This window comes from Lycorma delicatula, chromosome 3 (assembly GCF_047948215.1).
Source record: "Lycorma delicatula isolate Av1 chromosome 3, ASM4794821v1, whole genome shotgun sequence".
NCBI lineage: Eukaryota > Metazoa > Arthropoda > Insecta > Hemiptera > Fulgoridae > Lycorma > Lycorma delicatula.
The window spans coordinates 120,008,453-120,027,495 of record NC_134457.1 but is presented as its reverse complement, the minus strand read 5'-3'; the positions used below and the strand labels follow the sequence as shown (position 1 = coordinate 120,027,495).

Sequence of the window (19,043 nt, the reverse complement as noted above, 5' to 3'; positions counted from 1 at the left end):
TTAAAAATCAGATGGGTGGATAAAGTGACAAATGAAGAGGTATTGCGGCAAATAGATGAAGAAAGTAGCATTTGGAAAAATATAGTTAAAAGAAGAAACAGACTTATAGGCCACATACTAAGGCATCCTGGAATAGTCTCTTTAATATTGGAAGGACAGGTAGAAGGGAAAAATTGTGTAGGCAGGCCACGTTTGGAGTATGTAAAACAAATTGTTGGGGATGTAGGATGTAGAGGGTATACTGAAATGAAACGACTAGCACTAGATAGGGAATCTTGGAGAGCTGCATCAAACCAGTCAAATGACTGAAGACAAAAAAAAAAAAAAAAAAAAACTGTTTTATGTTAAACCTCTAAATAATACACAAAATTAAGTGAATGTTCCATCAGCTGGCTCTCAACAATCAAAACCAGTGCAATTACCAGGCGTCCCTGGTATATCCGTTAACAAAAGAGAAATAAATAAACTATTACTAAAGTTGAGCTACAATTGGATCTTCTGATATGTCACAAATTAGTTCTTCTGGTGTGTCACAAACATTATGTTCGGCCGTGTTTCAATCAAAACCTTTTGATGTTGTGGCTTCAATTTTCTCAATTGCAGTAGAGTTCATTAAATCAGGTGGTAGATGTCAGGGGAAACGAGATTTGGATTGTACTTGGACAGAATATTTCAACAGTAAAACCAAATCAATGGCACTGAGGCAAGATGATGACAATAATGGAATGCGTTACTTTTTATTGAGTTGCTATCTGAATTAAATAATATGACTGAAGATAAAATAAAGAATTTTAAAATTAAAATGCTGTATTCTGTTGTGTCTCCAAAGCTATCTATTCCTTTAAACTATCCAAATCCTTCAAATATTCTCCAAATTATTAAAAATCCTACTTCAACTTTTTTAAACACTTTTGAATTATCCTCCCACAAGTGATTTTTGTGTTCATATATGGCTTATATTGTTTTACTTGATGTATTTAATGAGTAAATTATGTATCACTAACATAATATATGTAATTGGGCTAATGTATATGTACATTCTCAAAATCTTGATTTTGTCAGGTAGCAGCCGAGCTAATAAGCTGAACAAGGTCTGCTTACTCATTTTATACAGAGACAAAAATACTTCATAGTGAGTTAATCCTTAGCCGCAAATAAATGACTTTTTTATGGATAAAATGTGGATGTCAATAAAGTTTTTTTTTGCATTCGCAAATTAGGATAAAAAGCGATAGCCTCATCTTCACTGCTATATAACAACATTCCTTAAGAAACAATAGTTCACGCTATTTTCCAAATTTGAACCGATGCATTTAAGAAACTCCAAGAAAATATCTCTTTGGTAAAATTTGTATATAGTGATGTCACACGGCATTACTATACGCAATATTTTTTATTTTTTCCTCTAACAAGTCAAAACTTAAAAAGAAAAAAATACTGCATTAAGGTATTTTATTTCGCAATACAATGTGCTATGCATTCACATTAACAAAACATTTTTAAAGAGTATTGAAACACCATTAATTCTTTTTTTACTTAAACTTTCTTCAATAAATGAACAAAGATAAGTTTCTTATGAACATATTAAGAGATATTATTTTGTAAATATATTACTCTGAATTTAATTGTGAAAATAATATAAAAAATAAAATCATAGAATAAATACAGCACTTGTCATTATGTTACAACAAGCAACACTGATCATTTCTATATCATTATCAAGAAAGAATTTAAGTTCATTGCTCAAATGGAACCTGTTCAGGTACAACATTTCTCATGTATTACAAATTTCAGGTCTTTTTTCTGTTTTCCTCCACTTTGGTTTTTTTGTTATGTATAATAAATTTATTGCATTTGAAAACTAATGAAAAATAGAAAAGACCCAATTATTAGACTAACGATAACTTTTATAAAAAAAAAAATGTTTCATTTCTTTTGTTATGTAACTTTTATCAAAAAACGAAATCAAATTTAAATGCAGGTCAAAATGTTTTATCACTTCCATGACTTTGTGAATAATTTTCAGATTATGTTTTAATGTTAATAATAAGACCTTACAAGTCTAAATTTAGTTTGATTTGTAATTAAAAACTACTACATTATTAATAGTGTTATCTTTATCACTGACAAAAAATGCTTAAATAATATTATCACTTTGATTTCTCAGTCTACTACTATTATTATTTTTTCTTCTCCCACAGATCTAGTGATGGAAGTTGAAACTGATTTTGATACACTGTCTTAATAACTATTAATTATATGTTTCTCAAAGTTAAAAGTTTATATTTTATAATTAAATAATGGAGAATCAAGATAGTTTACAGATATTGCTGCATGAAACAAGAAATTGGATATTAGATGTGATACAGGACTGTTCTATAGAAATTGTAAAATGTAAAAAATCTTATAATAAAATTCAAGTTTTTTCAACAAATCCAAGTGTTATGATGTGGAACTCAATATGATTCAAAACAGATTAACTCCACACAATAACAGATGAATAACTAAGAAATGAATAAGTGCATATAAATGAGACATTAAAATGGTAAAGAGATTGCTATATTATTTTCATATCTATTTTAATGAACAACTGTGCTCAATCAATACCACTGCAGATGTCGCTTCGGATTTGTACAACTGTGTGATCTGTTCATTAATTTTGTAAACATTGTTACAATATGTTGTCGACAACTATTATGGTTATGGCACTTAACACATAAATAATGAACAGATCAAGATTCCAAACTCAAAGTTGAAAAACACATACATTGTAAACACAAACATTGTTTACAGTTAATTATTACTTTTATTATATATATATATATATACTTATTTTTATTTATAAAGAAACAATACTACTAACTACAAACCTCTCTATATTTCATATTACGACTAAAACCAATTAAAATTATTTTTAAATTTGAAATGAAATTAATAAATACCTAACAATTTGACCAAACCTAGTGTAAGATTATCATAAAAATCCAGTACAGATGAATCAACTGTATAAGACATTTTTAAAACCTTTTAATATACATCACTTTAACATGATTTGCTGTAAGCCACTCTTGGAGTCTCCATGACAACAAATAAATATATGAACTGCCTATATTGATTGCTTTACTTGTTTACATTTTATTAATAAATATCTCAAAACTTATATAAAATTATGCCTGCTTTTTTGATAAACTTTTATGTTTATTGTATTCTTATGCTATTTGATAACTAAAAGTAAAATTGATATGGGTAGAAAATCAAAAGAAATTTTGGCTAATAAGATTACGATTATTGTTAATCAAAGAAATAATAAAACCTTGTGTATCAGTTATTCTGATTACTGATTAATTTATCTTTTTATTCCTGATATTCTAGAACACAGAAGATTTTTGTGTTCTTATATTAAGGTTCCAGTTTCTGAAATGCATCATTCATTTTTTTTCTTATGGATAGAGTTCTGCAAATAAATTATATTTTTCTCAGGAGCAGATTGTGTAAAAATTAATAATTTTTTATATTTTAAAATTTGAGGGGGCTACTTTAATATTGCCGCCTACCACCATCATGAGATCTATTTTTACAATGCATACCGTCTACCATACCATTGCGTAGATAATTTGTGTATTTAATGTTAATTAGAGATGTTAGCGAGTGTTTGGTAAGGTTATTTTGTAAGAAGCTAAATCTCGGTCTTTGATCGGGAAGTGCGGGGTTCGAATCCCGGTCAGGCATGGCATTTCATACGCAACAAAAATTTTCATGCATCTTCCTCTTAAGTAATACTTAACGGTGGTCCCGGAGGTTAATAAAACCGGTTAGGTTCCAGAGGCTAAACAGAACAGAAAAAGTTAGGTTGTGTTAATATGAGAAGTTCAGTTCGCGGAAATGATGTTACCTAACCAAACTTTATTTTTTTTTATTTAACCTCCTTGGACCATCGTTAGGTATTGCTTCAGGGGATGAGATGAATAATTTGTAGCGTGTGTGAAAATGCCATGCCTGACCGAGATTTGAACCCGGGACCTCCGGACGAAAGCCGAGACATTACCATTCGCGCCACGGAGGCCGGCGACCTAACCAAACTTACCTAACGCTCGCTAACCATGTCCAATTAAGATTAAATATATAAATTATATACAGTTTGTTTGTAATTTATAATTTTAGTTTACTATTTAAAATAAATTACGTTGGATGGTGCTACTTGATATGATAATGGTAGACTGAATACTAAAGTAGCACCAATCTTAGAATGTTGTACCATTATAGTCTTTTACTGTGTGAAGAATGTTTTTAGTTTGTGTAATTATGTGAAAAATTTAAAAATAAAATCTACTAGTTAAATGTAAAAATGTATAATGTAAAATGAGTAGATTTGTGTCATAACAGAAAGTTACAGTCATTGACATATTTCTGAAGCTGTATCCAGTATTTACATTTGTCTTACACACTTCTGTTAGTACATTTAAACTTTATGCAATTATCTTTCTTTGGATGGTTTAATTTAAGGCTTAAGGCTTGTGTTTAGTATTATACAAAGTATAATACTTGCTTTGAAGGACAAATGCCAATCCTAAACAGGATTCAAATCCTGAACTGTATGAAAAACAAAATATGTAACCTGGTAACGTCCCTCATGTAATGGGCACTTTACTTTTACTTTAACTAAAGGGAAGTTAAAAGTATTTGGATGTGTCAAAACCATATCACCCTATTACGAACTGTGAAGTGCATGCTCATACCTAGTTCTCCTATGGATAGATCTTTTAGTTAAAGGTATAAATTTATTTTAAAACATATTTACTGTCCATAAACAAGAAATGGGCTTTATTTACAGAAATTCAAACAAGTGTTTACAAATGTTTTTTATAAGCAGATAAAATAATAAAAAATTTTATAAAAAGTAAGTTATAACTTATACATAAGCACCACAGTTGTAAACAAGGTAAAATATATTAATATTTTACCTTGTAAAGGTAAATATATAGGCTATATAAAGGTTAATATATAGAATATATTAATATTCTTCATAACTTAACAGTATTAATAACAGCATCATTTTACTGCTAACTCTTTTAGAAGACAAAGAAAAACTATTGACATGTAACTTCGGGGTAAAAATTCATAGCAATCAAATCTTTTTTTTAAAGAAAAATAATTAATTTTTAGTGACAAATTAAACCAAATTTAAATTAAAGAGACTGTTTTACGTAAATAAAAATATTTTCAACAATATTTGTAGTTATCATTCATCGGTGATGCTACTTTTACAACGGAATGAAGAAATTATTCATAAACAAAGGTGTGGATTAAAATTTGTAAAAATTAAACTTGATTCTAATATGATAAAACAATTTTATCAGTTAAAAAAAATCTCTCACCAGATAACTATATAAATCAGCATCTAATCAAAAAATCTACTGCTAAAATCTTAAAACAAAAATTAAAAAAAAATATTTCTCTGAATAGAGAGAAATAACAGCAGTCTTTATTAACTAGATAAAAATTAATAATTCATAAGAAATAACTTACAATAATCCATCAGCAGACCCAGACCTAAGCTCTGAAAAGCATTTCCTTACTCTGAAACTACAACTCTGAAAGCTTTTTCAAATTAAATAATTAATTTATTTAAATTGTTATCATCAATAGCAAGTTATCAAATGTTTACTAATGTTTTTTTTTATAACCAGATAAAATAAGAAAAAATTGCATAAAAAAATAAATTGTAACTTATACATAAACACCACAGTTGTCATAAACAAGGAAAATATATTAATATTCTTAATAACTTAGCAGCATTAATTAATAACACCATCATTTTCCTGCTAACATAAAACAATAGTGATAAATAAAAATTAAAGCCTGTTCAATTTATAAAAATTATCAGTGTATTGTAATTTCTTCAGAGTAACAGTTTTGTCAGTGCAGGACCCGAAACTTTGAGTGATCTAAAGAATGCAGGTTTCAAAATAGTTGGCCTTCATCTTAAAAATAATACTTATAGGTAAAAATGTATTTTACCTGGTTTTTAGCATTACCTGATAAACACCACTGGTGTTTACTTATGGTATCCACAGTATCCAGTATACAGTAACAGAGCTACCGTGCTGTACACAGTTGCACCCCTTAAAAAAATCAAAATTAAAGATACCTAAAAATGGTTTTTAGATATTTATCTGCAAGCACAAATCAAGTGAATATCTCATTTAGTATAGTTGGAAATAGGGAAAATTTATAAACATTGTTCAAAGTTTTATTAAATTTCTTCACCATTTTCAACATTGAATTTTAAAAAAATCTAGAAATTGGTTTTTAGATATTCACATTAAGATTACACACGCTAAAAATCAAGCTATCTTCATTTGTTACCGAGAAATTAAAAAAATAGTAAATTTCATTGTTACTCTTTTTAACCCTTCCTTTAGATTTTCAAAAAAATCCTTTCTTAGTGTGCACTTATGTCATAAGAAGAGTATACAAATTTTTTTCAATTTATCTTCAGTAGTTTTTGCTGGGCATTGATTTTAAATATATCAGTGTATCAGGACATGTTGTCTTATAATATATATAAATTATAATCTTTGAAAGATAAACTGCAGTGTACTTTTTAAAGATAAGATTTATAATTAATGCTTTTAAAAAAATATTTCCATTATCAACTATAAACACATTTAATCATTTTATCAGCTAAATAATAATTATTAAAAACTGATAAAAATTAACATTGTTATTTTGAGTGTTAAACTAATACTAACAAGTTTGAAATTATTTACCTACTACCAAATCTAATAATAATATCTTGATAACTTTCAAACAAAAACCCCCAAAAAGAAAAATTAATTATTTTAATTGGCGAGAGTGAATCAAAAAGCATTGTGGATAAAAAAGGCAATATAACAATAAGCCATTTTAAATCCAGCAATGTGATAAAGCACTTGGAATACTGTCCACGATAAGTTAAATAAACTGTCATTTCTGAAGAAATAATGAATAATATAATAATTGAATCTTTTATTCTAATCAGTACATAATATATTACACAGATTATGATGGGTAGATATACTACCGCACAGATAAAAACATGAACTGCCCTAGCATTTGCCTAAATGTACCACAGAAAAACCATGGTCAGAGCAGTATCATAAAATACATAGATAATTATAAACTAAAAAATAGAACTGATTAAAGTTCATATTAAAAATTGAATATATGTATAAATTAAATAATATTAAAGAAATATGTAAAAATACTAATATAAAAAAAGTCTGATATGTGCCCACATGACTTCCTTGTACACCTTCTTTCTTTCTTTTTGCTGTTTAGCCTCTGGGAATGACCGTTCAGGTATTACTTCAGAGGATGATATGTATGAGTGTAGATGAAGTGCAGTCTTGTACAGTCTCAGCTCGACCATTCTTGAGATGTGTGATTAATCAAAACTCAACCACCAAAAAACACTGGTATCCATGATCTAGTATTCAAATTCGTGTAATTCCTTGTATACCTATCAAATTACATATACACATTTTTAAAAGTACATAAAATTTTATTTCACTAATAACTTCTGATCTTTTTTCATTGTTATTATTGAATTATTGTAAAACTTTTTTTATAGGTTAATAATTATTAATAAATCAATATATTTAAATTAAAAAAAAAAAAAGGTTAAAAAAAAGGAGAGAAGTCTGACTTGAACCAATGTGCTTTCCCCTTCTAAGATCCAAACAAATATTTCATTAATTAAAATTCCATTTTGCTATAACTCTGGAACCAATTAAAATAAGTACCACTTATGATATATCATTGAAAAGCTCTCTGTGAGGGCTTATTACTGTAGTTAATCCAATTTTTTTTCAATTTTGGGCTTTTTTGGACACCTTTGGTTCAGTCGATTGCATTCAAAAGGGAAGGTGCACATCTAGATGTTACAACAGCCCTACATCCAGAATTTCAACATGTGATATTTCTGTTGAAATCAGAAATTATTCGCAATCACAATACTTCCTTTACTTCGTACAAGGAAATAATAAATATAAAATAAAATCTGATGTGGACACTAAATGAATTCCTTGTACGCCTATTAAATTACATTACAAATTTTTTGCTGCACTTCATTTAAACTTATTTCATTTGAAAGTGAGATACTATTCTCCAATTCTTTAATAAAGTGGACAGTTACACAATTGCTGAAATATTAGTTATTATTAATATCAAATTTTTATTAATTCAAAAATCTTACATGAAATATTTGGATACAGTAAAAGTTCCTTTATTACTCATATTATTAGATCAATATTATTCGTATCTTCGTGAGTTTCTGATAAACAAAAGTTTCAGATTGCTGGTGTATCGTATAAATAAAAGTTAAAAATAATTAAACTATTCCGTTTAGTGAACTCCTGTATACTGGTTACAAATGTTAATTTCGACCTTTTATGTAAAATATTCAGTTTTTATTATTGGATTATTTGGTGAATAATCAAAAACGAAAAAGAAACAATCATACAGGAAAAACAAAGATAACATGAAGAAATATAGCTCAAAAAATCACAAGTATATGAATGTGAAGAAGAAGAAGAAGAAAATGTTAAGAACAATGGAAGAATAAAAAAAAACAAGAGATGATAAATATAAAGGAAGAAAATGTAAAAACAAAAGAAAGAATAAAAAGGTTAAGAGATGATAAATATAAAGAGAAAGGAAACGTTAAGACCAAGGAAAGAATAAAAAGATTAAGAGAGGATGATGAATATAAAGAGAGAGAAAATTTGAAAACTAGAGAACGTGTACACAAATTAAGATTAGAAGAATTATATCAGACCAAAGACCGATTAAATGATTGGCAACAGAAAACAAATAAACAAAATGATCAACTAAAAGATAATAATTTTTTATAAAGTAATAAACTAAAAGATAAGAATTTTTTGCAGTTTATTAAACATCGGGCATATATGCATGCCTCACTGTATATGTTTTTCTTGTGAGGATCTATTTTTCAGTCACTCTGTAGTTAACTTTAATGTAACAGAAATTCCAGAATAATTAAATAAAATTATACAGAAATTAAACTAGAAAATGTAAAAATAATAGATTAGTTTTCCCTAAATTATAGTTTTCAATTAATATTAAATAATTGGATGTTTCACCAACTCTATTACATATACACGTATATAATAATGTCTATCAAATTACAAATACACATTTTTAAAAGTACATAAAATTTTATTTCACTAATAACTTCTGATTTTTTTTCATTATTATTATTATTGAATTATTAATTATTATAAAACTTTTTTTACAATCATGGGTTAATAATTATTAATAAATCAATATATTTAAATTAAAAAAAAAATTTAAAAAAAAGGAGATGAACTCTGATTCGAACCAATGTATCTTCCCCTTCAAAACCCAAATATTTCATTTGGCTATAATTCTGGAGGCAATGAAAATAAGCGACACGTATGATATATCGTTGAAAAGATCTCAATTAGGGCTTATTACTGCAGTTAAGAAAAAGCCCAAAATCCAAAAAAAATTTGGATTCTTGGTTCAGTCAATTGCAATCAAACAGGAAGGTACACAACTAGATGTTACAACAATCCTAAATCCAAGTCGAAATAGATTCAGGGATGGTCAAAATTTTTATTTCCGTAGGAATCTGAAAACCGAAATTATTCATGATCACAATACTTCCTTTACTTCATACAGGTAAGTAAAAAACAAATCAGAAGGTGTTAACAAAAATAATTATTTTTGAATGGAGTGCAGAAAATTCACAAGTAATACTGTATCTGTAGAAGAAAATCTTTGAATTAAATTGGTGGGAACATTTTTTAAATGTTTTGGCAATTTACAATAGAAAACGTAATACTACCTGCTGCAATTGATATGGTCAGTGTTTTCATAGGCATGGAAGAAACAAAAAAATTCTGCTTTCTAATGACAAAGTATTAAGGCGAATTGACGACATGGCTGCTGATGTTTGCGATCAGATAATTCAGTGAATTTTTTACTATTCAGTTTGATAAATCAACAAATCTGGAAAAAATTTCTCAGTTATGTTTTGTGAGATATGAATGTGATAAGGGCATTATAGTCAAGGAAAATATATTCTTTTGCAAATTAGTACTTGGTTGTGAGTAGGACAATGTCTTTTTGATACTTTTCATAAAGCTGCTAAAAACTATAACATAAGATTGGACAAAATGTGTTGCAGTATCTAGTGATGGTGCAAAAGCAATAACAGGAAAGAAGTGGATTTCTGAAAAAATTAAAACATTATCTTATACCACGGGTCGAATGGGACATACTGCTTCCTTGACAGACATGCTCATGCCACAAAAAATCTCAAATTCTTTGTTACAACTGCAGAAATGGTTAATTTTATTAAAGGTAGACCATTACAAAATAGGCTGTTTGCTAAACTATGTGATGAAATTGGCGAAAAGAAAAAAAATCTCTTCTTTTCCATGCAGAAGTAGATGATTATCATGGGGGAAAGTGTTAATCCGATTATTGGAATTGCAAGATGAATTAATAATATTTTTCCAGCATAAACAAACACCATTCTCAATGTTTTTACAGAATTAATGACAGACAAAGCTTTCATTAAGAAGCTTGATATCTGGATTATTTGCCTTCAAAGCAAAAATTTTGTTATGCTTCCACTCACTTCTGGTTATATTGAAAAAAATTTGAATGAAAAAGACACTATTTACCAAAGTTTGGATAGCATGGAGTTGCATTTGTGTGTGCTAAAACTTCAGTTGGCGGGATTCTTCCCAGAGGATAAAATTATTTTCAAAGAGATGGATATTGATTCCACTTAATGAAAATGTTGTTGTAGCAGCTGCTAAGTTCCAAGTTGAGATTCACAACCAGCTCATTGAAATGTCTGCCAATGAAACAACTGTAATTCACATCTAAAGACTTATATAAGTTTTGGCTTGCTTGTTAAGTGAATATAGAAATCTCGTCACAGAAGCATTGAAAATATTAATCCCTTTCACCTCGTTTTATCTCTGTGAAAAGGATTTTTCGTCTATGGTTATGCTAAAAACTAAATATAGGAATTGTCTTTTATCACTTGAAAACAATTTACTTTTGTATGTTTCTAACATAAATCTATGTATGGAGAAACTTTTAAATGAAAAATAAATGCAACCATCTCATTAATTTATTTTCTTTACATGTGTACTTATAAATTTAAATAAAATATTTACGATAAATGATTATTTCTCATAAAATGATTTAATTATTATGTGTAAAGTTGTGGACTTATTTTGTGACCCCTTTCATATCACTGTGACCCCCAGGTTGAGAAACGCTGGTCTAACTATTCATAGATATGAGCGCTATCAGTAATCTGACAGCCCATTTTTTCCCTTGAAAACCCATTCTGGCTTTTTGAGGGACACCCCTAATAATTATAAGAATAATAAATATTTAATAATGATGACAAGCTTAGCATTTTACTTCAAAGCAAAACAGTATGGTTTTGATTTTATTGCAAATGAAATGAATTTGTTCATCTAAGAGAAGTTGCCATCAAATATGATACCTTGTAAAATACCCAGAAATTTCACTTGAGGGTAACAGAAATACTATCTTTATCAATAATGCAAATTCTAAATACACTATAAACAATATTATGTCTACATGAGAAGCACAATGCTATGGTCTAATTCATATTTAAAGTTAGATGACTTACACTCTGTGAATAATCTTTCAACTACTAATGGAGAATTTTGAAGGCCTTTAAATAATTATATTCACATATAGATACAGTTAGTTGTTTCATCCACAAAAATGGTAACAATGAATGGTTCAGGATTTTGAGGCAGATCATTAATATAAATAAGAAAAGTAAACGAGTCCTTGTGGTACTACATGTTGTACATCTTGAAGAATGGACTTATATTTTACTTCTGTATCCTTATCATGTCTGTTTACAATTAGTAAGGTATGTTTCAAACAATTTACGAGTAGTCCTTTTGATGAAAGAGCTATTAAATTTTTCATAATTAAATAATGTAAAACTAAATCAAATGCTTTACTGAGATCCCAAAACATTGAAAATGTAATCTTTTTGTTATATGTGCTATTTAAAATATTTTATAAACACTAGAAATGTCATTCAACAATTTTTTTCTTGAAACCATGCTGAAAGTTGTCAAGAAGTTATGGTTTTCAAGATATGCTAAAAGTTTATTTTTCATATTTTTTCCAAATACCTTATAAAATATGGAAAATAAAACTGTATTCATTTCAAAACTGTATTATCATTTTGTAAAGTGACAAATCTTCCTTATGTTAGGTACGTAAGAAATCTTAAGGCAACTGGAGAACACTCAATTGTTGAAATATTCATTAATTAAATTTATAAGATAGACAATAACAGCAATTTTTCATTTCTTTTTAATTGGATGTTTTTAAAAGAATACAAGTAATCATTGTCTTCTTGCATGTTTTTAATAGTAAAAACGCAAATATTCCAATTTGACATTAGTGATCTGAAAAACTGTAATTTGCACAAAGGATTGAAAGTTATCTTTAGGTAAATTTGTAAAAATATTGTCAGTATACGTAGGAGAGAAACTCGAAATTCAAATTGGTTAGGAGATAGAAATGCTTAGTTCTGCTTACTCAAAATAAGTTAATGATTTGCCATAAGACTACAATTGTCAAGAAAGTTGACAATAAATTTCCCATATATTGATACTGAACTACTTAGAAATTTTAAAAAGCGTTTCCAATAGTAGTTACTTTATGCTGAGACATTTCAGATTTATTAGTTACATTTACGGCATTGAATTTTAAAAGCATTCAAAATAAATTTCTTAACATGAATATGGGGTAAACTTTATCAAAAGTTAATCAATCAATCTTAATCAAAAATACATATTAGCTAAATGAAAACTGGTTCTCAAGTAAAGATTTCTGGTTTGGACTTAATGAAGTCCAAACCTTGATTTAATTAAACCCCTAACAATCATCTTTAAGATTAGTAACAATTAATAGATCCACCCAATGTTATAGATAACTTTTACAAACATGACGAGAATTGAAGTTAACTACAGCACATGAACAACTGATTGAAGTTTCTTCATAGTTTTGTGCTCATTTTCTCTGCTTTTTAATGCTTGGGGAATGCTAAAAAACCTCCTGGTTACCTATTATATCCTGAACGTTTCACCAGTGTGCTGTAGGATTTCAGCAGCAGGAAGATTTTTGTAGATGGTCTGCCATCAAGTAATCATGTTCAAGGTTCTTTAGATCCACTTGATTGTTGACTGGGTTTTTACTATAATTACATCACTGAAAAGTGAATAACTGCATAAGAGGATTCTTTTTTATTTTCTCAACATCCTAGATCACCATTAGATCAAGTCATTAAATCAGGACAGGAAATATTAAAAAAATTCCTTCTCAATAGAATAATTTAAATGCAATGATTCACTGATCTGGAAGGCAAGTTACTGCAATCTTCATATGAAGAAACAGTAATGAAAAGTAGCAATTGAAATAAAATCAGAATATTTTTTGAACATTATCTATTTATGATTTTAAATAGCAATCTCCAACTTCTGTAGTTTAGTTTAGCTGATCTGAACTAAAAGAAAAGTACAAGGAAGAAGGACATTCATTTAAATTGTAAATATAATTTATATTGTATACAAATGTAAATTAATTACAGTTCTGATTTAGAATGTACGAGTAATTCATCTGATATGTTGACAATTTTCTTAAATGCTTGCTTTTGATCAAGAAAGGAGCTAGCTATTCACAACACCTCAATTATAGATACTTCTAAATGTCACACAACTAAAAGTATGGGTGCAAAAGTGTTCTTATAGAAAGTTTATACCTTTTTGCAAATTCTTATTTTTATCTTTATTTCTGGAAAAGGCAAACATTACAGCATACATTTAAATAGATCAAACTGAAATTTTTGATTGGTAACATGTTGTTGCTCCTATCCTATTTTAAAGAGCTCCAATTTCCTAACGGGGTTGTATGTAAATGTGTACAAACTGTCTAAGAGTAGAGTAAAACTAATCTTTGGAGAGAACTGTTTGTTGTGGTTCTTTCTTTTGATAGATTGTCCTTTTCTCCAATCTTATCTTCATTCCTTCTTCTTAACTTTAATGGTCAGAGCTTGATTCCTGCTGTAGCACAATTTGCTGTTGGGTGTCGCCTATTCACTGGATGTGGTTCTTACTGAGTAATACCAGGTCTTCTAAGTGCTGATTTTTTACAACTGACAACTTCAATTAAATTACCACTTAGTATAACTTATAGGCTCACTTCTCTAGAGATACAAATAGGGTCACCTCTCTTGGGATTAACAGATTTTGTATAACAATGATAAAATAGATGAATTCATCCTTATGACATGTGCATATATTATTAATATTTATGTTTCTAATTCTGCCTTAAGTGTTTATTTTTAGTTGTTGAAAAATGTATATGCCTCAAAGATTATTCTTGATTTCTAGAGGTGTATGCTCTAAATAACTTATTTAAATGTTTGGGTGTATTATTAATATAACAAAAGTATTAAAAACCTGATCAAACTAAAGATATTATATATAAAAAACAATAGTGTACATAATTTGTTGTATTATAAATAGAAAATAAAGATTCATATATAATAAATAAAATACTATTTATAAACACTATACATAAATATATTATTTAAAGATAATATATTTATCTTTAAATAAGACTGTTATCTATTAAATTGAAACTAATTTTCATTTGAAGTAAAAATGTACATTTAAAATGGTGAGCCAAGTATGATTTGTACAATATATGAGTACAATAAGTTGGATGATTAATTTGTAGAAGTAAAGCTGATTAAACCAGCACAGCAGGCATGACTCATAAAGAACTCTTTTACCAGCACAATTATTGAACAGTTACATATCTCTGACTATTTCATCATAATAAATTTTTCTACATTAAAATTATGTATGGCTTTTGAGGTTATCATTTGCCTTTACATTCAAAGTGAAATGTAATTAAATATTCATTCAAATTTATTATTTACATTTGTGTATGTAATAATAAATACTTGCAATTTTAATTGTATAACATATCTTGTTTTATTACATGAATAGGCAGAACTGTTTTTTTTTTTTATATCTGGATCATTGAAAAATTTGAAAGGAGGCAAACATTTCCGATTAAATTTTATAACAAACATTTGCTGAGGGAGGATAAAATCTTTTATTGAAGTGAAATAAGTCGTATGGATTTAACAAAGTGGATAAAAAAGAGCGGTACACATTATAAATTTTTTAAATTATTTTTAATTACACTTAGCCTTTAGCTAGCATAAATAAATAAAATATGTAGTAAGTACATAAACAAAGAAGTAAATTATATTTATAGCTTTATCTATTAATTGCAACTTACAAATATAATTTGTTAATTACTGGCTGCTCAGGATCAATAAATTTAATTAAATTAATAAAATAAAACATACATTTATTTCATAAATGATTAACTTACAAATTTAAAAAAAATAAATATTTTGGAATTAAAAATTTAACTAATTATTTTAAAAAATAAAAATTTATATATATGACATTCTATATTCCACTTATATCAAACATATTTTGTATTAGTTATATAGGACTAACAGGATATAACATCACATAATATAGTGATTTTTTTTACAATACTCATAACTCCTGTTAAAAATTCTAAAGTACACTTAAATTTAAAGTGCTGTTAAATTTATCAGTATAAAAAAATAATAATGTTTAACTATAATAAAATAAATGACAATATATCTATTATTAACAAAATTAAAATTTAATTAATAAAAAACAAAACATATTTATTCATAAAAATTAAAACATTTTTTTCACCCAGTAAAAAACAACAAGTCAAAAAGCCCAAAATTCATATACACCCGTTTAAACCTTATTGCTTCATCAGGAAGTAATAATAAGTAAAAAACTACCTCATATTTAGATAATATAGTTCAATGATTAATGCTAAATAATTCAAATATATTGTAAACAGAAAATATTAATAACTAATTTCTTTTATAAAACTATAATACTACTTTTTATGAAAAGCTAATATTACATTGAAGATGTCTAAAAAAATCTTAATATTTGAAATATTAGAGAAAATAATTGTAATTTTACATCAGCAACACTGGCTGAATATATGTACCATAATAAAAATAAAATTTAACAGAACTAGAACGAGTTACATTAACAACAATTATTTTGAACACAATATTGGCAGTAATATTATGTAAATCTAATTTTTAAACGGTAATAAAACAGAATTTAATAATTTATGATTATTCTTAATATTTATGAAAATTATGCTACTAATTATTACAATAAAAAATGTACAAAAACAATTGCACAAAATAAGTTATCTTAAGCATGACTTCTCAACATAAAATTTTAATTATTATTTAAAAGTAACTCATAGATTAAGGTCATTGTAATCTTTCATTCATTCAAAACAATTTTTTTTTTTAAATCTACATCCAGTATTGCTTACCTCAATGAGATCAAAATTAGTGGCACATTTAAAACATGACCTTTTTATTTGGGAGATCCCCCTGCATAGAATGTGCAGAAAAAACATCTGATAGATACAAATAATACAATGTTCTCAAGAAGGTAGAAAAAAATAATCATAATCATATTTAGTGTTGAAAATGTCATACCTACTGTTAATTCTACAAATATATATATATTAGCAAATCATGTAATATAATATTTTTTCAGCCACTCCAGAAAGAACGGAATTAAAGAACATTCTTGCCTCAATTTTTTTTTGCTCATTATAGCGCTTTCAGTCCCCATAAACCCATCTTCAGAAATGTTTTCTTTAAAATTTTTCTTCTTTTTTTACATTTACACATTAAAATAAAATATAATACATTAAAATCTATAGAACAAATATTTGTCTTCAATAATTGTTTTTTTAAATTTTAAAAGGTTATAAATATTTAAAATTTTCTTGTAACATGTTATCTGTATGTTAATACAGTACTGTACTTATACTAGTCAAGTGACAGTAATTAAATTAAAAAAACAAATTTTTGACTCAACAAATATTTGTTCTATAGATTTTAATATATTATATTTTATTTTAATGTAAAAATGTAAAAAAAGAAGAAAATTTTTAAAGAAAACAGTAATGAAGATGAGTTTATTTCTGAAAATACTATAATGGGCAAAAAAAAAAAAGGTAGGGTGTTCTTTAATTCTGTACTTTTGGAGTGGCTGAAAAAATATTATATAATATGTTAGCTGAAATTTACGTACAGAAGAGATATGGACTACAAAAAGTTTAATTTAAATAAATTAATATATATAAAACAGAAATAACAAATGTACACAACTGTAAACTTATTGTTCTTAATTGATCAAAAGAATAGCAAACTTAACAAAAAAACATCACATTTTTTTTACATATGCAGTCCGGATGTTTAAATAAAAAATTAATCAGAAAAAAGGGCCAATTGGTAAGGTGGAAGCAAATTATATAAATTACTGCCATTGGTTTAAAGTTTTATTGTAAAACACAATTAATTAAGATATTTATAACAAATCCTTTTTGATGTAAGCAGTTTACTTTAAAAGCAAAATAATTATTTGTTATGAAATTTTTATAGTCATAAGATGCGTAAGAACATTTGATTTTTTAACAGAACATAAATGTTTATTAAAAGCACAAATAATTTTATCTAGAATTAAGGCTAGTCATAATTGTATTATGTTAGTTTTGCAGTTTTTCTGTTGGTATTTAGCTTCTTCAGCTCATGTGGTAATAATCCTTATCTACATAGTACAAATGCCAACTTTACTGGCTGAATATAATTCCCACAGTATGGCTTAAAAAGTAAATAAGAAGATATGGAATCTCTAATCGTAGGATGTTTGGAAAATTTCAAATTACTTTTTTCAATTTTTATTTTATTTTGAATCACCTATTTTAATATTTTACCTTTTTTTCAATAAACATTTTAGAAAATACTTGGTGGAAATATTTATATTTACCAGGAGTAAAAACAATACAAAACTGAGACTACAAAATTACTACACATGTAACTACTTAAAGTTTAAAAACGCTAAACAATTAAAGTAAAAATCAAACAGATAATTGTATTGTGGAATATGGTTAAAAATCATAAAGTTCCCAGACAAAAAAGCTATTTAAAAATAAAATATCATATAATAAACTTGTCCAATTTTTTATTTTTTGAATATATAAAGGGAACAGGTGAAAAAATTATAAATTCACTAATAAATAAATAAAAATCAATGCTAAGTAGCTTTGGTTTTTAATCAGCAGTAACAGGACAATGTTGACTAGGTAACTGAGAATTATAATAAATTATATTCTTGTTTTCAATGTACTTTATAAATTAGATTTCATTTTTATTTAAACAATTTACCAAAGTTGTACTGAAGTCTGAACATTTTTTTTATTATTATCTCTTTTTACCTGAGGTTATAAATTCATAAATATTTTTTTCTAATAAAGAAAATACTTAATTATTGAACAATCAGTCTTTGTTTAAGTTCACAGGGCATGATGAAATGCATAGAAATATTCTCAAATGTTTGGGGCATAATAAACATATAATTATCCTGTATTTGATTAAAATTCTTTTATTTTAAATACAGCATTTTTCTCCACAATCAATTAATTATCTATAACTTTGTTTTTAATATAATTATTTAAAATATCACAATACTTATTATTGTAACTACTATTAAACAGTTAAATAGCTTTACAGTTGTTAGGCCAAATAATATATGTTAATATTTCAGTATAAAAAAAATAATATTAATAGCTTGACAAAAGTTTAGTTTTTGTTTGATAATAAATAATATTGGAATGCTACACATCTGTTCACTAAGTAAAATGACTCACAAAAGTAATAATACATAAAAGTTTTTTTTTGCAATTGCAAATTCTTTATGAGTACAATTCTTACTTACTGGGGTCAAGCTAAAATATATTGGGTCTGTAAGCTATGTAAAAAATATTTAAATATT

The 19,043-nt window shown here is 26.7% G+C and overlaps 1 protein-coding gene across 2 annotated transcripts in view; it reads right to left on the bottom strand.

The window, feature by feature from the left end:
* LOC142321943 (tubulin polyglutamylase complex subunit 2) overlaps window positions 1-19,043 on the bottom strand; it is a 47,431-nt gene that overhangs the window by 23,325 nt on the left and 5,063 nt on the right. Inside the window, exon 1 of one of the 2 annotated variants that reach the window (XM_075360475.1) lies at window positions 5,527-6,039. The exons of the other annotated variant lie outside the window; for it this stretch is intronic. The gene's annotated coding sequence lies outside the window, so the exon portion shown is untranslated. Of the gene's footprint in view, window positions 1-5,526; window positions 6,040-19,043 lie in introns of those variants that run through there. 2 annotated transcript variants of the gene reach the window in all.